This window comes from Pan troglodytes, chromosome 5 (assembly GCF_028858775.2).
Source record: "Pan troglodytes isolate AG18354 chromosome 5, NHGRI_mPanTro3-v2.0_pri, whole genome shotgun sequence".
In the NCBI taxonomy this organism is placed as follows: domain Eukaryota; kingdom Metazoa; phylum Chordata; class Mammalia; order Primates; family Hominidae; genus Pan; species Pan troglodytes.
Genome location: NC_072403.2, coordinates 119,205,941 through 119,231,815, shown reverse-complemented (window position 1 = coordinate 119,231,815; position 25,875 = coordinate 119,205,941). Strand labels below are relative to the sequence as shown.

Here is a 25,875-nt window from a genome sequence, read left to right as displayed (position 1 = left end):
TTTTCTGGGCTCCCTTAGCACACTCTGCATAAGTGTGTACAAACATTAGTGGTGATAGTAGTAATAATTACTGTGTACTGAGCACAGACTGTGTGTTAGGGCATTGTGCTGAAAACACTTTACACATGTTATCTCATTTATGTCTCAAAACAATCCTAAAAGGTCAATAGTCACAGCCTCTTTATATGGTAAGGACAGTCAAGCTTAGAAATGTTAAATCATTTAGCCAAGATCTACAGAGCCATAAAGTAGCAGATCTAAGATTTCAACCAGGTCTTTCTTACTGCAAATTCGTATTCTCAATAACTACATTTACCATACTTTATTGATATTATCTGCTTTTATTTTTCTCATAATCAGATTATAGACTCTTCAAGGACTACACTGTATCTTCATCTTTTACCCCACATCCTATCAAAATTGTCCTTTAGAGGAGAAAAAAACAAAATATTAAAATGTGCTGATTGAAGGCTGGGTGTCATGGCTCACGCCTATAATTGCAGCACTTTAGGAGGCTGAATCAGGAGGAGCACTTGAGCCCAGGAGTTCAAGACTAGCCTGGGCAACATAATGAAACCCCCATCTGTACAAAAAAATAAAAAATTAACCAGGAGTGATGGCACATACTTGTAGTCCCAGCTACTCGGGAGGCTGAGGTGGGAGGATTACTTAAGGATTACTTAAGCCTGGGAGATCAAGGCTGCAGTGAGCCATGATTGCACCACTGCACTCCACCCTGAGTGACAGAGCAAGACCCTGTCTCAAAAAAAAAAAAAAAAAAAAAAAAAAAAGCTGGTTGTGGTGGCATTTTGGGAGCCCAAGGCAGGTGGATCACGAAGTCAGGAGATCAAGACCATCCTGGCCAACATCAGGAAACCCTATCTCTACTAAAAATACAAAAATTAGCTGGGCGTGGTGGTGTGACCTGTTGTCTCAGCTACTCAGGAGGCTGAGGCAGGAGAATCACTTGAACCCAGGAGGCGGAGGTTGCAGTGAACTGAGATCGCAACACTGTACTCCAACCTCGGCAACAGAATGAGACTTCATTTCAAAAAAAAAAAAAAAAAAAAAAGTTTATTTTTGCTAAATATACTTGAATTTTAAATGTATTTTATAATGGACTGAGTTTAATGTGTAGGAGCTAAGAGAGTTTCTCCTTCCCCTCTGAAGGTTCAAGCCTGCATAGATAAACTGACAATAGACAGATTAACAGGGAAAATTTAGCACACAAATGTATTAATGAGCACATGGACCTGACAGTCCTGCAGATATGAGACTCAGGGCCAGATGGTTGAGGCTTAAATACTCTCTTCATAGAAAGGAAGGTAGTTGGAGGTCTGTAGGCAATTTTAAAGCGGTAGTAAATGATTTTTAGGGGAATGAATGGGCTCAAAGACAAGACAGTGGTTTGTAAATGATTCTCTTTGGACGCTGAATGGGATGGAAGGACAAACCAGTTATGGGAAAGTGAGGGGCAGAAATTCACAGTGAACTAAGGTTGTCTTAATATGCAGATAAAGCGTCCTAGGTAATCTCTCAGAGCTGCCCTCAGAAGAATAGATGAAAAGTCTCTCTGGGCATGGTGATTACTTTTAGTCTTTTCTCTTTTTTGGCAGTGAATCTTTCCTGGTTGTTTTTTTAGATTCTCAGGGAGAGGGAGTCTTAAGACAATTGCATTTCTTTCTCTTTTTTTTTTTTTTTTTTTTTTTTTGGGATGGAGTCTTGCTCTGTCGCCCATGCTGGAGTGCAGTAGCATGATCTCTGCTCACTGCAAGCTCCGCCTCCCAGGTTGAAGTGATTCTCCTGCCTCAGCCTCCCGAGTAGCTGAGACTACAGGCACCTGCCACCACACCCAGCTAATTTTTTGTATTTTCAGTAGAGATGGGGTTTCACCGTGTTAGCCAGGATGGTCTCGATCTCCTGACCTCGTGATCCACTTGCCTCAGCCTCCTGAAGTGCTGGGATTACAGGTGTGAACCACCACACCCAGCCTGAATTTGCTGACACTTTTATCTTGGACTTCTAGCCTCCAGATCTGTGAGAAAATAAATGTCTGTTTAAGCCACCCAGTCTGTGGTATTTTGTTATGGCAATCCAAGCAGACAAATATAGTACGTTATTCTAGATTTTCTTGCTTTAGGACTTAAGTAAAATATTATATGAAGAAATGTTTATAATTCATAATTTAACATGATAAATATCCAACTATGGGTAGTGCCATGTAACAGCTTAAGATATGCCATTAATAATATAATTAGAATAATCATGTAAGGACTTTGTAGAAACACAGAGAAATAGAATTGCATGTGTTATCAAGGATTCGCAATGACAGCCACCTACCATAAGCCACCTGTGGCACACCCCAGCATCCTTCCGTTCCTGCATTGTGGGCACCAGGGCTTCACCAGCACTCCTTGCCCTCAGGACTCCTGGCTCAGTCTTTTTCATAGAGAAGGCTTAAGGTAGGCCAAGACCTGTGCAATGGAAGGAGAGTTCAATTAGGAGCCATCTAAATTATTACTTAAAGAGAAGCCAAATGGGTACATTTTTATCTTTTGAAACAGCTTGCCAGAGTGTTGTCTGTATCACCTCTTGTTAGAAATCTTGACTTCATTCTTTTCTTCAGAATGAGAATGAAGACAGAGGGCTAAGTTAGCTTCTCTGCTCTCTTCAAACTGAGTTAACTCTGTTACGGCCACTCTGATTAATATGTAGGCCTCTGTTTTAGACCACAACAGGGCATTGTGCTCAGATGAAAATGTGCAGGTGAAATTAGGAAGCATAATGACTTGACATTCTGATAATTAACTGGCAGTAAATATTCTTCAGTGATATCTAAGACCAACTGTTAACTCATATTTCTTTGGTAGCCTAATTTAAGTAAAACTTTCTTTTGTCTCTGTGAAAATGACTTTTTCACAATTCATTTATTTTTTTCTCCTTAATTTATCCAAATCATTTGGGGCTGTGGCTAGAAGATGAAGGATGTTCCTGGACTTTTCTCCTTTTCTGTATTGTTCTCATTTCTTTTTCCCTCAAGCACTGTCTAGAGGAGACACCCAAGCCTTTGTGCTAAATCTGTGCTCCACCCATATTCCAGTTTCAGTCAGCTGGCTGCAGCCATTTTTATACCACTCCATGGCAGCTGTCGACTCTGTTCATTGTCTGGCAGGGGCAATGAGCCCTGTTGGGATCAGCAGCAGCAGCAGCAAGCTGACTGGAGACCCCCAGCACATTATGGTGGCAGCCATGCATGGCATGGAGAGTAGGGTGGGTGTGTAGCAGCAACGTCCTTGCACTCAGTAATCTAAAGTGCTCATCATCTAAGAGAAGTACAACTTTGCTGTCACCTCTTCTTTGGAGTCTTTCCATTCCTCCCCCCAAATCCTCAGTGATCATAATTGTGTACCCCTACAGCAGTTATAGATTGTGGCATTCAGTTTACACTTATGTACTATATAATTTTCTTATTAAATCTTTTCATTTCATTGTATTGTATCTCCAACTAAACTATGAGCCCTCAGGACACAGACCATGTCTTAAACTACCTTAAGAGAAAGAATACATACTCACACCTTGATACATAGTCGTCGATAAAAGAAAAATGCTTTTTATACTTTATATTTCTAGGGTCTAACACATAGTAGATATTCCATAAATAATTTTGTTGATAATAATTATAATCAGATAATCTAGGTTAACAGTTCTTTCCATTTTTACCTGTTCTCTTTTAAGTTACAAATAATCAAAATATTTAGTTTTTTAAAGTTTGTTTTTTCATTAATTAACTCAGGAGTAGGCTATTTCATGTAGTCATGAAATATATAGATAGATAGATTAAGGTGAACAAGTTTTAGCTTGTTGTAATGGCGCTTATATGTAATCTGAATTGAGTGCCTGTTAAATTATTCTTTCTCCTTTCTTAGTATGTTCTGCTCATCTTTGACTTCTAAATTGGTTTGTGAACCATTTGGTATTATCAACTATCAGGAAGGCCTCTAAAGGGGGAAATTGGTGGCTTCTACTCAGATATTTCACATTTATCTTATTCCTTATAGCCTTACTATCTTCAAAGCTTACTTACAAATACACTCATTTGTAAAGAGAGGAGTCATCAGTATTTGTAAAATAATTACTGTTGGCTTATATTACTCTTTAAGTGATTGAACTTCATTGGAAGAAAGTCTAAGAATACAGAGTGGTAAAAGGAAGCTGGTTTCCTTTTTAAAAAAGAACCCTACTGTGGACACAGGAATTAACTAGACCAGTGAATAGGGAAGACAATAATGGTAGCAACATGCCAAGATGATTAAATGTGGAAATATATAAAGACGTGAAAGGTAATATAATACCGACAAGAAATGGGAAAAGGTCAGGTTACTTGGAAAAGTATAAAGACATTGCACAGTTTGGTCAGAATAAGCACAATAATATAGACAGCCACCCTCTCAACTGCCTGTTTAAAAAAAAAAAAAAGGCTTAAAAAGTAGAAGTGCCCCATCTGTGAGTTGGAGGTATATCAGATGAGCTTCAAGTACCCTGTTTAGTTATTTGAATCAACATTTTTAGAGCTGTTACCTGGTATTTCCATTGAAAATGTGAGTAAAATGTTTGCTGATTTGAATGCGTAGTTCTATCCCTTTGTGAAAAAGTTCATGTATTCTCTGAGATGAACAGGGGGCATTTTCAGATATCTCTGTTTCTGATTATTATTATTTTTATCCATGCCAGGCTTTAAGGTCCTTGAGAAGGATTGTGATTGTGTTTATGGTGTAAAGGCATCACCAAGCACATCACAGGTGCTCAGAAAATATGAGGTTGTAGAACCATGTGCACATTTGGACATCCTTCTAAAGTACATTTTATTAGTTATTTGTTAAAAATGCATGTTTGCAGAATGTGTGCCTACTTCAATAAGCCATATTATCTGCCTTTTCCAAAAGTGGATATATCCAGAATGCCAGAATGAGAAGTCATGGGCAGACACAGGAAAAGAGAAAGATAAGTGTGGGAGAGAAGAAGGTACAACCAAAAGTAATGTGGTCTTAGAGGTCTCTGTGAAAATCAGATCCTTATGCTTATAACTATTTGAGACCTGAAACAAAGATTTGCAAACTTAACGTCTTTTGCAAACAACACATTTTCTGAGGTGAAAGGGGCATTTTCAGATGTCACTGTTTCTGTTTATTGTGCAGAAAAAGGCAGACTTAGTAATTTGATTATAAAATTCATCTCTGATAACCTTTGTTTTATACCTTATAGTCGGTGTTAATTGACTTTTAAAATTGCTTGTCAGATATTAGTTCAATTTTTTAAAAACCTTGTATAATAATACATCTGCATACTACATCTGAAGGACCACCAATAAATTATAATTTCTGGAACATATGCATTCCAGCATCATAAAAGGATCTGATTATTCAGTACTACCTGGTTTTATTTTGTCATTAAACAATTTTTTTGAGAAATTTACTGTATTAGTCCGTTTTCATGCTGCTGATAAAGACATACCCAAGTCTAGGCAATTTACAAAGGAAAGAGGTTTGATTGGACTTACAGTTCCACGTGGCTGGGGAAGCCTCACAATCATGGCAGAAGGCAAGGAGGAGCAAGTCACATCTTACATTGATGGCAGCAGGCAAAGAGAGAGCTTGTGCAGAGAGACTCCCATTTTTCAAAACCATCAGATCTCATGAGACTTATTCACTATCACGAGAACAGCACGGGAAAGACCTGCCCCCATGATTCAGTTACTTCCCACCAGGTCCCTCCCACAACACACGGGAATTCAAGATGAATTTGGGTGGGGACACAGCCAAACCATATCACTTACAAACAGAAAACTTATGCTTAAGTTGTTTAGTCAGTTTCTGTGGGCGGGCATCAGGAATTAGAAAAAAGATTCAAAGATAAGGATTGTACTTCTGTCTACCCATATGGCCTTGGGGTACTTGTCCTCTTTGGGTAACTATCTGTATGACATTGAACAAAGTACTTAGAATTTCCAGGCATTGATTTCTACGACTGTAAAATGAGGTACCAGGTTAGATGATGGGTATCCTCAATATTCTTCTATTCTGAAAAGAGTCTTAAATTTGGATCTAGCTTAGGAAGGTCTAAATATAATGTTAAGGCCCCTCCGCACTAGACCATAAGTTTCTGGAACCAACTTTTAATCTACTCTGTATTCCCAATGTTCTGGGGTACCTTCCACATAAGAGGTACTTAACCTTTTCTTGAATGAATAAATAAAGCTGGAGAATTAGGCCCACTTGTCCAGAAAAGGAAAAAAAAGAAGACATTAGTTATCTGTCCACACCTCTAAATAATTGGTGTAATTAGGAATAGACCATGTCTGCTGCCCAGTAGATACTTGACATTACATGAATCCCTGTTGCTTGCATAATGAATGGAATTTCCTCCTTACAACAGTCCTATGAAATAACTGTTGTTAATCCCATTTGGAAATGAGGAAACCAAGGCTTTGGAGGATGAAATAACTTGTAAGATTCTACATGTGATAGAAAATGAAGCCAGGATTCAAAATCAGAGCTTTCTTATAACAAAATTTTTCATTTAGATGAACTTAAACTCACCCTAAAGCGTAAATGACTTACGGTTCTTCCCAGAGAAAGGCTCTGATGTGGGGAGGCATGGTAAGAGCAAGAGGGCCATAGATACCTGAAGTGGAAAATGACCAAGTGCTGGAGGGGGACCGGGACTCAGAAGCCACACTTGCCACCCCTCTAGAGTTGTCCTTGATCCAAACATTGACATTACTTGAAATATTTAGCAATTTTCTTTTCAAGAAGGTATGGTGTTAATATGAAAAAAAAAGTATTTGCTGATGAAAAAAATTTATTGATTGTAGAAGCATTGTCTGGGAGTTGGGGCACCTGGATAATAGTTCTAATATCTAAAACCTATGAGACTTTAAGTTATTCAGTAGACCTTTCTGCTCTGCTGAAAGTCTAAATCAGTGATTTTTCACAGGTTTATGAAAGGGATTTCAATGACTGGTCAGGGCTGGGGGATAAAGAGGGGACTGGAGGAGCAGGAAAGTATTGCCCACCACCAAGAGGAGCATCCAGAAGTCCAGAGGACTCTGTGGTCTGTGCCAAGCCCAGGATTTCCCCACAGGAGTGCCTGTGGTCGTATAATGGATGACTCCCTGTCACCACAGGTTCAGGTATTGCTGCTTTGTGGGTGACTCACTTTTGAGCGATACTTACCAGATAGTTGGTATGTCAACTTTTCTCTAAAGATTTATTTAAATGGAAACATGAGTTGGTTTAAAATCAGTAATAGGTAATATTTAGTAAGCACTTACTATTGAAGTTATTGTTCTAAGGACTAGATATACAGTAATTTAACCCCCATGACACTTTGACACATGTGCTATTGTTACCACCATTTTACAAATGAAACGACTGGGCACTGAGAGTAGCTGAGCACATTGATCCAGCTCACGCAGCTATTAAGTGGAATAGCTGGGATGTGAATCTAGGCAACCTGGCTCTAGAATCTGCTCTTTTAAGTTCTATGCTATGTGGTGTCTCTATACATAGATAAAAATCCTAAGAAAGGACTTAAAGGTAAAATCTAAAGAAAAGCGTTAGGTATATAAGAGTACATGCGGAATATGCAGAAATGACAAAAAGTGATAAGTAAATAACTGAAGTTTGTAAATGTAGCTCTGGAGCATTGCCTCTGGCAACTCCCAGATAACCCTGAATTTCAGATTCCCTGGAGAAAGAAGCTAATGGCCTTTGATTGGGCCTGTTGCTCAGCTCTGGGTCACTCAACCAGGGTTGGGGAGACTGAGGGTCACATAGAACAGACATGGCAGCTACTACCCACTGTATAATCTCAGTGGGGAAGGGAGAGGAAGCATTTCAAGAAAAAAGGGAATCATTATCAGGGTCCTTCAAGAAGGTGCCCACCATAATAGTCAATGGCTAAGTCTGGGCTGATGTCAGGGCATAAGTTAGAATTGTTTTTCTTTTCTGAATCCTGGACATGAAGTTTATGTCCTTGTTATTTCAGAGACTTATGGAGAAGTTATAGATGGTCAAAAAACAAATGGTTTCTCTTTTTGCTTTGAAAGTAAAATAACTCATTTAGGAGTTATCTAACACAGTTTTAAATGTCATACTCTTTGATCCTGTAATTTCACTTGTACAGATATGTCCTACAGAAATACCCTACATATGCACATGGATATATGTATGAAGATGTTCGGTGCAGCAGTGTTTACAATAATAGAGAATAGGACATGACCTAAATATTTTTTAGTGGAGTCTGGAGAATATTGTGGTACATCCATACTATAAATAAATAACCGTCATTAAAAAGAATTAGGTGGTTCCATATTTTGTGACATAGAAAAGTCTTCAAACTATACTAAGTGAATAAAGCAAGTTGTAGTACCATATGTATAGTATGAACACATTTTTATGGAAAAATGCATAGCATTTGTTCCATGGTTGTAAATGCATGGCATTTGCTATATGTTTATAAACATATGTTAAAAACATATAGCAAAAATCTGAAAGAAAATATGCTAAGCTATAAAAGAGATAACTTCTGGGAAAGGAAGTAGAGTGGAAGGATGATGAACCTAGTGGGGACCCAGAGGAGACACTGTATCTCTGTCCAAAGAAATTGCTATGATTACACGTTTGTCCCCTCCAAAACTCATGCCGAAACTTGGTCCCCAGTGTAGCAGTGTTAGGAGATGGGGCTGATGAGAGGTGATTGAATCATAGAGCTCTCAGTTTTATTGTCATTATTGAGGGAGTGGGATGTTGTAAAGGGAGCCAAGCCCATTGTGCTTTCCCTCTTTAGTACTCACTCCCTTGCTCTTCTGCGATGGAATGACACAGCACAAAGGTCCTCACCATATGCCAACCCCTCAACCTTGGATTTCCCAGCATCCAGAACCATGAACTATTCTTTATAAATTACTCAGTCTGTGATACTCAATTTAGCAACAGAAAATGGACTTAGACAGAAATATAATTTTAATCTGCTAGTAGCCACACTAAAAATGTAAAAGGAAACAAATGAAATTGATTGTAATATTTTTAAACTAAAATATCATTTTAACATGTAATCAGTGTAAAGCACTTATTATTGAGATATTTTAAATTCTTTTTTTTTTTTTTTTGGTAGTAAGTTTTTACAGCACATCTGAATTCAGACCAGCTACAATGTTTTAAGGGCTTAGTAGCTACATGCAGTTGACGGCTATCATATTGATATACTTTTATATTATTTTAATTTTTTTACAGGAAGAGCATACTCTCATATGACTTATATGATATTTTTTAAAGTAGGCCATTCAATAATTGTGATGTTTTTTAAAGACTCCCTAAGTCTTTATAGGAAATATTATCCAAGAGAGGGAAAGACATACAATCTGAATGTTAAATAGAGGAAAGATTTAAGCCAGGCACTTTGGCTTATGCCTGTAATCTCAGCATTTAGAAAGGCCGAGGCAGGAGGATGGTTTGACACCAGGAGTTTGAAACCAGCCTCGGCAACATAGTGAGACCTCATCTCTATAAAAAAAAATTAGCCAGGCATGATGGCATGCACCTGTGGTCCCAGCTATTCAGGAGGCTGAGGTGGGAGGATCCTTTGAGCCCAGGAATTTGAGGCTGCAGTAAGCTATGATCACACTACTGTACCACTCCAGCCTGGGTAACAGTGTAAGACTCTGTCTCAAAAAAAAAAAAAAAAAAAGAGGGAAAGTTTAAAATGAGATGGCATTTCCAAATATCTTTTTAAACAATCAGATCCTACAAAATACTCTTATTACCGTGCATGATAAATTATTTTCAGACTTCAGATCTGCCTATAAAAATTGTGAATAGTCTCATTGAAGGCTAACTTTTCTAAAGAACAGTTTTATTGAGAAATAATTTACATATCACCCATTTTTAAGAATACAAGTCAATAATTTTTAATATATTTACAGAGTCGTGCAACTATCATTACTATCTAATTTTAGAACTTTTTTATTACCTAAAAAATAAACCTTAAGCCCATATAGAGTCATTACCTACTTGAACTTTTTTTTTTTTTTTTTTTTTTTGAGATAGGGTCTCACTGTCACCCAGGCTGGAGTGCAGTGGCGTGATCTCGGCTCACTGCAACCTCCACCTCCCGAGTTCAGTGCTTCAGCCCAGACCATGCCTGGCTAATTTTTGTAATTTTAGTAGAGATGAGGTTTCACCATGTTGGTCAAGCTGGTCTCAAACTCTTGACCTCGTGATCTGCCTGCCTCAGCCTCAAAAAGTGCTGGGCTTACAGGTGTGAGCCACCAAACCCAGCCTGGACTATTTTTTTAAATTTTCATTTTACCTTTTCAAGTGTTTGGAATTTTTAATGAAACTAATTATAAATAGCAACAATATAAAATAAAAATGTCAACATACTTTTACTGAAAAAATATTACAGTCTGTGATAAGATACCCACCAACATATGTGTTCTCCAAGGTATATAAATGACAGCTACAGTAGGTGTCTGAAAGTAATGCTTGTTTTTTGTTTTTACAAATGAACTGTAAATTATTTCAAAAAATGGTAAAGTGTTTTTAGCACTTTAGGTATCCATATATTAATATAACTTTCAAGCAAGTTACTTTGAATGGGAAATACATAGTTTATTCACCAGAAAACAAACTTTATTACTCTAAAATCACACTGCACACACCAGGCAATTCTTAATTTCACAATTCTTCTTTAGTGTGTGTTTTTGTTTAGATCCACAAAAACTGTAGAAATGTTTAAAAGGCTGCCACTGCTTTTCAAGGAAAGGAGTAATATATACACACAAAGTAATGAAAAAGTCCGCGAATCACAATTTATATACTATAAAAAGCTATCTTCATACGTTCTTTCAAATTTTATCACTTCACTTAATTGTAATGTGGACTTAATGTGTGTTCACTCGGATGAAAATCCGTGAGTGCTTATTTCAAATGAAACAAGTGTGCCATCTACAAATTTCTCTTTCATAGGAAAGTGGTGCGGGAAGATTAAAAGATGATTAAAAGACTCAGGGAGTCTTTATAGGACTCCCTGCTGTGAATAGTAAATGTCAGTAGTTTTCTGTTTGGGGGTTAATGAATAAATGATATGCCTATGCCCACCTCAAATTGCTGTAAAACACATACATGTATATATGTGTACATATGTGTGAATATGTGTTTATGCACGTGTGTGTGTGTATACATACACTGCAAACCAGTGTTTTTTGTTTTTTGTTTTGCAGTTGCAAGATTTAATAGAGTGAAAACAGAGCTCCCATACAACGGGAAGTGACCCAAAGGGGGTTACCCATCCGGCTCAAATGCCTAGGTTTATATCCCGATCATTGTCCCTCCCCCTGTGCTCTCAGGCAATAGATGATCTGACTATTTCTTTACCTCCTCTTTTTAGTCTAATTGGTATTTTAGTGAGCCCTTTTTACTACCTGATGGGTTGGGTGTGAGCTGAGTTACAAGCCCCGTGTTTAGAGGTGGGTGCGGTCTCCTTCCCCAGCTAGGCTTAGGAATTCTTAGTTGGCCTAGGAAATCCAGCTTGTCCTGTCTCTCAGTCCCCCTCTCAACAGGAAAACCCAAGTGCGGTTGGAGAGGTTGGCCGACGACCTCTTAACTACTTCCTGCTGAATTGGGGCGTAGTAGGGGTCGTGCAGTTGAGATTTCCTCAGGAGGGGTGCCTTCAGTGTCATCAACATCAGAGCATGAACTAGCAGGCCGGTCCAGGGGTCCACGGTAGATCTTAGTCATGGACTGCATCTGGGGCTTCATTTGAAGAACGATTTGTAGTTTTACAGCTTCGATTCTGGAAGAGATAAACTTAACAAGGAGGTTAAAGATACAGGGATTGAAATGTAGGCCTGAAGTGCAGGGGGAGGCACATCCAACAGTTAGTAGGGTTTTGGGCCGAGACTTCATGGAGCCCAGTGCAGGTGGTATTAAATAGGCTTACCAGGTGAGTATGGGTATGGAGGGTTTCATGTAGTTTTGAGAGGTCTAGTCCTTTGTAGGGGCTAGGGGTGCCATGTACCTGAGTCAATTGGGAGATTACTTCCTTTACATGTTTTTCTCTTGCCTGATCTTGAACTCCACCCCCATCAGACATACTGGTATGGGTGAAGTAAGGTCCAACAGACAGTGGCTCCAAGCCCCCAGGACAACTGGGAGTAATTATTTTCCCTGTCCAATAATGAGTATTTGCTTGCATGCAAAGAGTGGCAGAGTTATAGCAGTTGCGGGGCATATGGATGTAGGGGTGAAAGTGGGGTTTCATTTAGAAAAACTCCTATACAATGGGGCATTAATATATCCGGGAAGCCGCATTCTTCATAGAAGCTCTTGGTAAGGGGAGCTACTGGTAGTACAGCAGCATGGAGGGGGTGCAGTGAGTGTGAAAGGGGGTAAGAGAACAGTAAAGAGAAAAATTATGACAAGGGAGGGCCATGGGGATCTACAATTCTAGTTACTTTCCTCATGGTTGTTGCTTGAAGAGCAGGTGCAGATCGTCTAGAGGTTCACAGGAATAGCTAGCGTTGTCTCCTGGATTTTCGGGTTCCTTTGGAAACCAGTGTATTTTTAAAAACATTTTTTAACTTTTAGTATCCTGCTAATCTAGCAAAATAAAGATAGTGAGATGCCTGGGTTGGATAAAAGACCACTGTGGCTCTCTGCTTTGAATGAGATAATGCTCATCTATGAGTGTATTTAAAAAAAGACACAACTGGAATTTGAATTTGGGATCTCAAAAAATGTTCTGAGAGGGTTTTTTTTCTTTTAATTCTTTATTTGGTATATGTTTGTTTCTTTTTTTTTTTTTTTTTTTTTTTTGAGACAGGGTCTCACTTTGTCACCCAGACTGGAGTGTAGTGATACGATCTCAGCTCACTGCAGCTTCAACCTCCCAGGCTCAGGCGATCCTCCCACCTCAGCCCCATAAGTATTAATAGCTGGGACTACCGGCCTGTGCCATCACACCAGCTAATTTTTGTATTTTTAGTAGAAATGGGGTTTTGCTATGTTGCCCAGGCTGGTCTCAAACTCCTGAGCTCAGGCGATTCGCCTGCCTCAGCCTCCCAAAGTGCTAGGATTACAGATGTGAGCCACCACGCCTGGTCCTATTTGGTATATGTTTCTTGTTAACTTCATTTGCTATGGAAGAGTGCTCATTTCTTTTTACTGCAATTCAGATCCCATGGGAGATCAGGCCACCTCTTAGGATGAGAACATTTAGGTCTTTTTTTTTTTTTTTTTTTTTTTAATAAAATTCATTTATTGAAAAGAAAAAGCTTAACATATGATCCATGTGCAAACCCCAAAACAGAATCTACGAACTCTGGCATGATCCACATCGCTACACATACCATGCTGGAAGTGCACATCCACACAGGCACGTAACATACACAGTACTGTCTAGTTATCAACACCTACAGATTGGTTGATTTTTCTTCACACACCATTGACATGTTTTACAATAGAGTTACCAATTTTATTATCCACTGAAAGAACATAGCTTCCCCCAGAATCAGTTTGATTTAAACCAAATAACACAGTGAATGACAGGCACCCTGCACCTATATCTCCTACCTTCCTTACTCTGATAACCTCCTATCAGCACCATTTATGTCCTCTGGCCAGGGAACGACTCAGTGGCACAAAGGAAAGAGAAGAAATGTTACAGGCTGATGCTGTCGGGGCAAATAGCCCTGCAACCAGCCGGACTTACTGTCTAAAAGTATTAACCGTAATTTCAAAGACAAACCACACCCCTTCCTTTTCCCCTAATGGCCTCAGAGATTTGTAATGTACTTTGGAAAATTAACTTCTAAGGCAGAGTGGAAGCCAACCTCAAGTCCTGCCACTTGGACTCTGTGTCTTCTCTTCGAGGAAGCAGCATTGTGGACCCAGCGGGGGCAGATGCTGAGGCTTGCCTTAACATCTCAGCAGCTACAAAATAAAATCCACTGATACAGAAGGATGAGAACATTTAGGTCTTATGGATTTCAAACTCTTTACTAAAACCTTGCCAACTATGTATGTATGTATGCATCTGTACAAACACATATGCCTATATATACACACACATATATGCATACATACACATGCATATCTATGCACACATGTATGTATATAAAGCTACACTATGTATATAGGTATATATACAGTTGCCCTCAATATTCATGGATCTTGGTCCCAGGATCTCACTTGGATACCAAAATCCTTGGATGCTCAAGTCCCTGATATAAAATGGTATAGTCTCTGATATAAAATGGTTATATTTGCATATAACCACTGTGCATCCTCTTGTATGCTTCATATCATCTTCAGATTACTTATAATACCTAGTAAAATGTAGATGCTATGTAAATAGTTGTTATACTAGATTATTTAGGGAATAATGACCAGGAAAAAAGTCTGCTCGTGTTCAGTACAAGTATTTTCTGTCAGTGGTTGGTTGAATCCAGGAATGTAGAACCCACCAATACCAATGGCCAACTATATGTGTTTGTGTGTTTCTTTTCATTCCTTACCTTTCTCTCACTTTCTGCTACTTCTTCTCAATAGGGGATTCATATAATTTGTAGTGTGCTTTGGAGTAATAACTGAATGCACTATCCCAGTTTTCCTTCTCATATCTTTTTCACATCATACTGATTTTATTTATGATTTGTTTTTTAAAATTTTGTTTCTGGCTGGGGCAGTGGCTCACACCTGTAATCTCAGGACTTTGGGAGGCCAAGGCAGAGGATCACTTGAGGCCAGGAGTTCGAGACCAGCCTGGCCAACATGGCGAAACCCTGTCTCTACTAAAAGTACAAAAATTAGCTGGGAGTGGTGGCACACGCCTATAATCCCAGCTACTTGGGTGTCCGAGGTAAAAGAGTTGCTAGAACCTGGGAGGTGGAGGTTGCAGTGAGCGGAGATTGCGCCATTGCACTCCAGCCTGGGCAACAGAGTGAGACTCTGTCAAATAAATAAATAAATAAATAAATAAAATTTTGTTTCCAATATAATCTTCATCTCACCTTCATCCTTTCATGAGCCTTAAATTCATTCCCAGCCAGGCACAGGGGCTCATGCCTGTAATCCCAACACTTTGGGAGGCCGAGGCGGGTGGATCATGAGGCCAGGAGTTCGAGACCAGCCTGGCCAACATGGTGAAACCCAGTCTCTACTAAAATACAAAAATTAGCCGGGCATGGTGACGGATGCCTGTAACCCCAGCTACTCGGGAGGCTGAGGCAGGAGAATGGTGTGAACCTGGGAGGCGGAGGTTGCAGGGAGCCGAGATCGCACCACTGCACTCCAGCCTGGGTGGCAGGAGCAAGACTCCGTCTCAAAAAAAAAAAAAAAAAAATTCACTCCCACCTCCAAAAATACTGTTTACATGTTTTCCAGATACTTCTGGGAGTATTTTTTCTAGGAAAGGAGGGATATTGTATATGTACCCTAAGAGCACTTTTAATAGAGGATTATGAAAAAGCAATTCATATTTACTGAGGCATAAACATTAAATCTGAGACTGACTGAGATTTGGGAAGCCTTCCTGGGAAACACTGGTCTTTTAATTGTCACTACCCCCATGTCATCCACTGGTTAGGATGGGGTGTATTCCTTTGTCTATGCCCATGTGAGAGGCCCCTGCTGCAGTCCCCATCTGATGTTCTGTTAATTCCCTTCCCAGATCTAGACCATTGTAATTGTTTACTCTCTATGCAGTGCTTTGTGAATGGTGGCAGTCAAGCACTGAGGGGAAAATAATTTTTCTTGGGATTTCCACTTCTCTTACAACACCATTAAATGTTTCATTTTCGTATTTTTCTCTAGTTTCAAATTTGTGATAAGGTATAAACATAGTGTTGAATAACCTTTTTTTAAACCAAGCATTCTTCAATAACAATGCAAAAAGTATTTATGGAATGTTTACTAAGTATGCAGTACTCTATTTTGGGTAAAGGATGAATTGAGTTCAGTGTTTTATTTTTTTATTTTGTTTTATTTTATTTATTTTTTTGAGATGGAGTTTTACTCTTGTTGCCCAGGCTGGTGTGCAATGGCACAATCTTGGCTCACTGCAACCTCCGCCTCCTGGATTCAAGTGATTCTCCTGCCTCAGCCTCCTGAGTAGCTGGGATTACAGGCTCCTGCCACCACGCCCAGCTAATTTTTTATATTTTTAGTAGAGACGAGGTTTCACTATATTGGCCAGGCTGGTCTCAAACTCCTGACCTCAGGTGATCCACCCACCTCAGCCTCCCAAAGTGCTGGGATTACGGGCGTGAGCCACCATGCCCCATTGAGTCCAGTGTTTTCAATCATTATATACAAAAATAAAGAGATATAAGGCTGTGAGAAAAATAAATGTTTCATTTTTGACATCTTTCATACTCATGCTTCAAAGGCATCATATAAATGCCTTACTCCCTTAGTACGTAATGCCAGCTCTGTCATACACGTAGTACACATGATCTTTCATACTAGACAAAGGAAAGGCTCAGGACTATTCTCACCATGTGTTAGGAGGGTAGGCTAGGTTATGCTGCAGTGCAAATGGCCCTGAAGTCTCAATGACTCACAAAATAAAGGTCCACTTGTTATTCAGGTGTCATATCCATATCATCCTTACTCCTAGACTAAGGCTGATGGAGCAGCCCTCCATTTGGAACATTGCTGGTCTCATGTCGGAAAAGAGACCAGGTGAACCACGACCCAGCTTTGCTTAGAAATGACATTTTAAACTCACTTCTCATTGACAAAAGCAATTCACATACCCTTACTTGAGTTTAAGAGCATGGAGATGCATAATCTTCCCATAGGATGATGGTGGTGGTGGTATTGAACATCAGACTATTTACCAAAAAGATATATAATCTGTTATGTACCTGTTGTCATTTTTTTTCTCTAAAAAAAATTATTCTAGTGTCACTCCCTTCTGGCTTTTCATAAGGTCAAGGAATAAAAGACCATTTATTGGTGTAGCGTGATGCCAATCAAACTTTTTCCTTCTCCCCACCCCCATGTTCTTCCCATCCCAACATTTACCTGGCAATTTGGTAAAATGGAAGGAGCATGGATTCACAGGTCACACTGGCTGTGCTGGTCACTCTTGGAGTGACATTAGGCAAATAACTTGACCTCTCTAAATCTAAGTTATCTCCATATAAAATCTTAATGATTCTCTCTTTATCAGGTTGTTGGAGGTATTACATGAAACAGTCTATATAAAGCACTTAGCCAACGCGGGGGACACTTCATCCCCACATCCCCTCCTATTTCCTCACAAGAGTACTTACCTGGTTTTCACAGACACCCACAAGGGAATATGTGGGTTGAATTCAGCGATCAATGAACTTGGATGGAAAAATGATTACATTTTTATTTTCAACATAATTGGCATCCTTCATAATCTTATTTATGTTATGTGTTTAAAACCATTTTTCTTAGTAGAATCCTTAGGTTTCACCAGATTGCCAAAGGAGTCCACAGTATAACAGATGTTAAGAACAGAACTGGCCGGGCGCGGTGGCTCACGCCTGTAATCCCAGCACTTTGGGAGGCTGAGGCAGGTGGATCACCTAAGGTCAGGAATTCAAGACCAGCCTGGCCAACATGGCAAAACCCCATCTTTACTAAAAATACAAAAAAATTAGCTGGGCTTGGTGGCGTGCGCCTGTAATCCCAGCTACTCAGGAGGCTGGGGCAGGAGAATCGCTTGAACCCCAGTGGGGCAGAGGTTGCCGTGAGCCAAGATCACGCCACTTCACTCCAGCCTGGGTGACCAAGCGAGACTCCATCTCAAAAAAAAGAAAAAAAGAACAGAACCCCTGTGTCTAGTGACAGACTGTAAATGCTACCCACAATTATTCCATTATACAAAAAAAAATTGTTTCTTTAGGGAGGCAATGAGGTTTGTTAGCAGATGAATTATATTTTACCTCAGCAAAAGTATTTTAATCCAAATCTAGCCCCATTGCTTATTAGTCATAAGGCCCTGGGCAAATCAGTTAATATATCTGAATTTCCATTTTCTTATCTGTAAAATAGGGCTAATAACTATACTTGGTGAAGATTAAATGAGATACTATATTTTAAAAATCAGAATATCTGGGACATAGTATGTTATGAGTTACGCATTAAGCTGTACACTTAGTACCTGCCAATGGCACCTATTGTCTATGGTTTAAACATGCAGGGGAAGCCTAGTACAGTGCCATGAGCCTGTAGTCCTAGCTACTCACGAGGCTGAGGCAGGAGGATCACTTGAGGCCAGCAGTTTAAGACCAGCCTGGACAATATAGAAAGACCCTGTCTCTAAAAAAAATTTTTTTAATTAAAAAAAAATTCTGAGGAATTTCTCAACTTTTATACATGAAAATACTTGGTGAAGTATTTGGGGGGACATTTAGGATTTGTTCTTGTGTCTCTAGATACCTAGGTTGATTAGGTAGCAGAGCATGCAATCTAATTTTAAGCTTCTCACTGTATAGACTATGCCCTGACACTCTTTTTCATTGGAAACAGATCCTTGCCCCTTTATTCCCACCTTACCTTCACATTTCCCAGCCTCAGACACATTTGATGGCCTAAATGAAGCCTGCCAAGGTTCCCTCTTTGGTCCATCACTGCCTCTTGTTATTTAGCTGGAGAGGTCTTTGCAGAATGACATTTCCCTCCTACAGTGCTTACTGTGCCCCATTTAGCATGCAGCCTTCACATTTTTCCTAACCCCTGCTTGCTCTCTAAAGGAGAGAAAATCCAAACCTCAGCCTCTTGTGAAGCAATTCAGAACTCAATGCCTGGCAGTTGGCATTGGTCCTGTCACTAAACTTTAATAATGATTGAGATCCCCCTTATTTTGATCCAGTCTCCAGTATTCATAGGTAAAAGCCTGCTTGTCTTCTTCATCTGCTATCACACATCTTTTCTTCTACCCCTTCTAAAATCAAAGTATGTATGCCCACTCCAGTTCACCAAATATTTTTAGCTTTCTCATATTCTGATTTTGCTCAGCAGCATTTTCTAGTTTACTCTCTGGGTTGTCAGTGGACTGTCATTTCTCCCAGTCCAGTTGTGCCTGAAGCAGTTTTCATAGCTAAATGACAAACCCTTGAAGAAAGGGGTTTGTAATGAAAATGGAAACTCCAGTGTGCTCATTGTAATCAGTTCTTTAATCCTCCACCTGCCAGACCATGGATACAATTCGTAATTATCAGAGCAGAGAACTGAACTCCTGTACCGCGGCAGAAAGCATGAGCACTATGGGAGGGCAAGTGATAGAATCTGCTCTCCAGTGGGGAGAGGGACAGATATTTTGGAAAACTTTGACACAGAATGTGATGTATTTGTATAACCTTTTCATGTAAAACTGTGCTGCAGTCAGAGAGGGGGTCTGGGTTTTCTTCATTAAAAGCTTATTAAATAAAGAAATAGGAGAGTCGTTTTGCTTCGGTAGATGGGGGTCAGAGAGGCAGGTCTGATCTCCTCGGGATATTAACGTCTGCCTTCAGCCGGGGGAAATGAGCCGTCACTTGAGTTAGAGGCAGCTTTATGTGCTCATCACTAGGGATTCCCATATGTCCAGGGAGCTGCAACAGTGAAAAATGGCAGAGCTCAGTGGTAGAGTACAGAGGGCTCTCATTGGAATTCATGTCAGGAAGCTCAGCTCAGTCTGCCCAGAGCAAGTCTGTTTAATGTTGATCAGCTGTCCATCTGATAAACCGAATTGATACGGGTATTCCCTCCAAGGGCTGCCCTGACAGTGATAGCCGCCGCACCCAGATGTCTTGTTAGGCTTTTTTGGTAGTCTCAAGTATTTTTAACCCCTTTTGTGACACGCAAACCCCAAAGTACTTTTAGAAACCTAGATAAGGATGCCTAGCTAGGCTTTCTCTCTGCTTCTCTGGCAGATAAGAGCCCCACATAACTGTTTCTAGAAACCAGAGATTATTATTAGTTAGCTGCCCCTCCTCCTCCTCATAAGCATCTGGTTGACCTGCAGGATAATTATGTGTTGACAGTATCAAGTGTATGTCTCAGTTATTCAAAGCAGCATTTAGAAAAATGTTCTTAAATATAGTAAGTCACCTGGCTTGGTTATTCTTTATTAAAGTACTCCCATAGGTGTGTTCATTGATCACTAAGCAGAGCTTTATTATGTTCATGCATAAAGAGACCATGCAATACAAATTTCTTTTTGGTTGGCTAATTTCTAGTGATAAATATGGTGACTCCTTGCTGAGTCCCAACATCCCTCTGCTCTTTCAAGTATGACTACCACCACCAAAGGCATCTTACTTCTTTGTAGATTGGCTGGCAGGTATGGAGGGAGTTAATTACAGAACACATCAATACTGAGTTTTCTTTTTTGGAAATAAATCAAGAGGGGAGGAAATGAATGCAAGTCTTTGTGTTAAGCTGTGATTATTTTAAAATTATATTTCTGCAAAAGTACCAGTAGTTCTAAATTACAGCACTGAATATGGGAGAATTTTTGTTTTAAAGGTTTTTTTTTTTTTAATTGAAGTACTACTTAAAAGATTTTTGTCTTTATATTTGTTTTTCTTCACTTTTGGACCTTGTGTTTTCATGGCATGCAAGATTCTAACATAGACTGAAGTATCTAATCTCTTTGAACTGAGACCAGCTGCAGAGACTTTTTATTTTCTGCTTCTTTTCTGTATACTGTAACTTAGAATGGTGGGTGAGCTTTTCTAAAAGAGACACAGAGCTCTCAGTACCCTCAGCAATTGCTTAGTGTGTGTGCTCAGAGCTGGAAGTAAGGCCTGGTCATTTTTTCCAACCCTTGAACCTGTAACTTGATCACTACTTGGAGGTCATCTTTATTATGGCCTACAGCCTTGGCATTTTTCTTTTTTCTTTTCTTTTCTTTTTTTAAATAGAAATGAGGTCTCTCTATGTTGCCCAGGCTGGTCTCAAAACTCCTGGGCTCAAACAGTCCTCTCACCTTGGCCTCCCAAAGTGTTGGGATTACAGGCATGAGCCACCATGCCCAGCTGGCACTTGGCCTCTCATGGTTGAGATTTTTCATTTTCCTACCCTATTTTTAAAAACAGAATTCTAGGCTGTGCATGGTGACTCATACCTGTAATTCCAGCACTCTGGAAGGCCAAGGTGGGAGGATCACTTGAGGCTAGGAGTTCAAGACCAGCCTGGGCAACATAGTGAGACCCCCCCGTCTCTACTTAAAAAAAAAAAAAAAAAACTAACTAAAAATTAGCTGGATATGGTGGCGCGCACCTGTAATCCCAGCTACTGAGGAGGTTGAAGTGGGAGGCTTCCTTGAGCCCAGGAGTTTGAGGTCATATTGAACTACAATAACACTACTGTACTCCAGCCTGGGTGATAGAGTGAGACCCTGTCTCAAAAAAAAAAAAAAATTTATAAAATAAAATCAGAATTCTCATTTCAAAATTTAAGAATGAAATAAGATGAATTTTGAATGATATACTCATGGCCAACCCAAAATACAAAGTTCCATTTTAATTTAAGTTATCAACATGAATAAATGACAAAATAGGAAAATCCTTATGTTTATCTAATTATCACAACTTGAATGACTCTTAGGACTTTAAGTCTACTTATAAAAAATTAATATTTGGCACTTATAATTAGTTAAAGGTTATCATCACGAAAGATTCTTTTACCTGGCACAGGTTTACAAAAGTGTGTATGCTTTTCCTTTTCATTAGCGCTCACATGCTTTTTTTTTTTAAAGGTTTGAGCTTGATATTATTGAAGCATGTTTTAGAAATTTTTTTGCTTTTCTCTGTTTCTCCGTCTGCTGCCACCCTGATTATTTGCCCTGTTCTTTGGGACTTTGGGGAGAGATAAAACACAAACAAGTGGGGGGAAAAAAAGCTAGTATGTCACATGGCAATAAGAGCTATGGAGGGGAAAAAAAGCAGGAAGTAGGGATCGAGAATGCTGATGAGGATGAGAGGGTTGCTATTGTAAATGGCTTGCCCAGGGAAGGCCTTATGTAGAGAGAGGTGCACTTTTGCAGAGACCTCAAGAGGGTGAATGGCTAAGCCTTGTAGATACATAAGCCGAGTGCAGTCCAGATAGAGGAAAGGGCAAAGGCCCTGAGGCAAGAATAGACTTGGCATGTTTAAGGAATAACAAAGAAGCTAGTGTCACAGAAGAGAGTGAATGAGGGGGAAAAGCAAAGGGAATGAAGTCAGAGAGGCGGGGGGTGGAGAAATTGTGGCAGATTGTATTAGACTTGGAGTCCATTGTAGGGACTGGCTTTTACCAAAGTAAGTGAGATAGGGACCACTGGAGGGTTTTGAGCAGAAGAGCAATGGACCTGGTGGTTTCATTTTCCTGCTTGCCTCGTTTCTGCTACCGTTTTACCACTCCAGCCTCACATCTAAAAAGTATCTTTCATTTATCCTCCATATTTAGTCACACAGCAATACTGCAGTTCTTCCATGAGATTATTTTGTATCACTCCCCGTGTACCTCTGTTGTCACCTTAGAGTTCACATTCTAATCATTTCACTCCTAAATTATTAGAAAAGTAGAAACAACTTTGTGATAGTTACAGTTTGGCAAATCGTAGTGTAAAGAAATAAACTTCTTACAAAACTGTTTTAACAGAATAGGTGTCCTCATTAAGTCATCAGCTCCTTGTCACTGGAAATACTAAAATAGGACCAGGCATGGTGCCTCACACCTGTAATCACGGGCTGAGGCTTAAGGCCAGGAGTTTGAGCCTGGACTGGGCAACAAAGTGAAACCCTGTCTCTACAAAAAACATTTTTAAAAAAAAATTAGCCAGGCTTAGTGGTGTGCACCTATAGTCCCAGCTACTCAGGAGGCTGAGGCGGGAGGATTGCTTGAGCCTAGGAGAAGTTGAATGACTTTCCCTAATGAGCTTGCACTACTTGGCCTCATGGGCTCTTTACAACTAGAGTTCTCTGAAATTATGCTGTGGTAGCCTGATCTTCTTGACAGTCATAGTCATCTCTCCCCATGCTCCACATCCTGGATTATACTGGCATATTCCATTTCTTTTTGTTTTTGAGACAGGGTTTCATTCTGTCTCCCAGGCTGGAGTGCAGTGGCATGATCTCGGCTGACTGCAGCCTCGACATCCTAGGCTCAAGTGATCCTCCCACCTCAAGCCTCCTGAGTAGCTAGGACAAGGGCACACCACCACGTCCAGCTAATTTTTATATTTTTTCTAGGGATAGTTTCGCCGTGTTGCCCAGGCTGGTCTCAGATTCCTGGGCTCGAGCAATCCACCCACCTTGTCCTCCCACAGTGCTTGGATTATAGGCATGATAGGCATGAGCCACTGCACCTGGCCTCCATTTCTTTTTCTTTTCTTTTTTTTTTTTTTGAGACAGAGTCTCGCTCTGTTACCCAGGCTGGAGTGCAGTGGCACGATATCGGCTCACTACAACCTCTGCCTCCCGGGTTCAAGCAATTCTCCTGCCTCAGCCTCCTGAGTAGCTGGGATTGCAGGTGCCTGCTACCATGCCCTTCTAATTTTTGTATTTTTAGTAGAGATGGGGTTTCACCATGTTGGCCAGACTGGTCTCGAACTGCTGACCTCAGGTGATACGCCCATCTTGGCCTCCCAAAATGCTGGTATTACAGGTGTGAGCCACCACGCCCGGCCTCCATTTCTTAAAATATCAATTTCGGCCAGGCGCAGTGACTCACGCCTGTAATCCCAGCACTTTGGGAGGCTGAGGTGGGTGGATCACCTGAGAGGTGAGGTGAGCAGTTCGAGACCAGCCTGGCTAACATGGTGAAACCCCGTCTCTACTAAAAATACAAAAAATTAGCTGGGCTTGGTGGCGGACACGTGTAATCCCAGCTACTCGGGAGGCTGAGGCAGAGAATCGCTTGAATCCGGTAGGCGGAGGTTGCAGTGAGCCGAGATCGTACCACTGCACTCCAGCCTGGGCGACAAAGCAAGACTCTGTCTCAAAAAAAAAAAAAAAAAGCAATTTCGTCCCGGCATCTTCATATTGTCCAGCCCCTCCTTAATGACCCCATACTGCTCTAGAAAAACCTAAACTCGTTGCTTGCCCTTTTCAAGGCCCTCTTCAGTCACAAGTCCAGTCTCATCTGTGCTCCTGTCTGTATTAGATGGGCTTGTCTGCTACTGTCCAATGACTATCCCCTACTTCCCTCCAAATCTAAATCTGTTTAAACATCCAAAAATAAAAAAGTCTATTAAAAAGTTCATAATCTCAGCATCTGCATTTCCTGCTCCCTGCCTGTCCTCTTTTCTTCCTTCTCATTATTTTTCCTTTTTCTCCGAAAATCAACTTGTGCTCCTCATTCATTCATTCATATAACAAAGACTTGAGGGCCTACCAGGCACTGAACTACACAATGGAGATAGAATAATGGAAAAAACAGACAAATATTCCAGCCCTCATATTTTTTTTGCATTTACCAACTTTTGAAGGCGTAGATTTGGCCGTACCACATTCTTTTTACTTTCTACTTAGTATTGTACTACATTAATGGAAATTTAGATTGTTTCTAATTATTTGTTGTTACCAAACTATGTAATGTACGCTATTAAAAACAAACATGTTGGACGGACATGTCGTGGCTCATGCCTGTAATCCCAGCACTTTGGGAAACCGAGGTGGGAGGATTGCTTCAGGCCAGGAGTTGGAGACCAGCCTGCTGACATAGGAAAACCCCATCTCTAATTTTTATTCTTATTTCACTGTTTTTTGTTCTTTAGAGGACAGGATCTCACTCTGTCGCTCAGGCTGGAATGCAGTAGTGCAATGCTAGCTCCCTGCAACCTTGAACTCCTGGGTTCAAGCTATCCTCCCACCTCAGGCTCCCTAATAGCTGGGACTATAGGCACACGCCACCTCACCCATCTCTAATTTTAAAATACAATAAAAATTTGGGCCAGGCACAGTGGCTCACGCCTGTGATCCCAGCACTTTGGGAGGCTGATTCGGTGGATCACCTGAGGTCAGGAGTTCAAGACCAGTCTGGTCAACATGGTGAAAACCTGTCTCTACTAAAAATACAAAAATTAGCCAGGTGTGGTGGTGTATGCCTGTAATCCCAGCTACTTGGGAGGCTGAGGCAGGAGAATTGCTTGAACCCAGGAAGCAAAGGTTGCAGTGAGCCGAGATTGCACCACTGCACTCCAGCCTGGGTGATAGAGTAAGACTCCATCTCAAAAAATAAAAATAAAAATTTTTAATTAAAAAAATGTTTATGTGGGTATATAAAATCATGCTGTTTCAGTAGAGTATCATAGGTCAAGAGGTATGCATATTTTTAATTTTTTTAGATACCATACTTTTCTAAGTGATTGTACCAACTTAAGGTCCAATACAGTAGTATATTCAGGGAAATTTCCCTGTGAGTGGCTACCTTCAAGGGTCAGGCTGTTCAAGCGAATGTGAAAGGTAAAGGAAGTGGTGCAGACTGTGGCAAGCTGAAGAGCTTGGCTCCAAAGGCTTTCCAATTCAATTTAGTTTTGGAAATGCTGTTTGCCAAATTGTATGTCTGTGGGCTTTATTTGGCTCTTGGGGCATCAGTGTGAGACCCCAATTTCTACCTTCACCAAAACTGTATCTTCTTGATCTTTTTCATTTTTGCAAAGTCAATGAACTAAAAATGTTATTTCATTGTTATTGTAATACTTTCCTTTTTTTGTTTTGTTTTGTTTTTTGAGACGGAGTCTTGCTCTGTCACCAGGCTGGAGTGCAGTGGCACAATCTCGGCTCACTGCAACCTCCACCTCCCGGGTTCAAGCCATCCTCCTGCCTCAGCCTCCCGGGTAGCTGGGACTACAGGCGCGTGCCACCATGCT

At 40.3% G+C, this 25,875-nt stretch overlaps 1 protein-coding gene across 4 annotated transcripts in view; it reads left to right on the top strand.

Annotated features, from left to right (window-relative positions):
* Positions 1 to 25,875, top strand: part of PDSS2 (decaprenyl diphosphate synthase subunit 2) — a 308,958-nt gene that overhangs the window by 148,071 nt on the left and 135,012 nt on the right. The window lies entirely within an intron of this gene.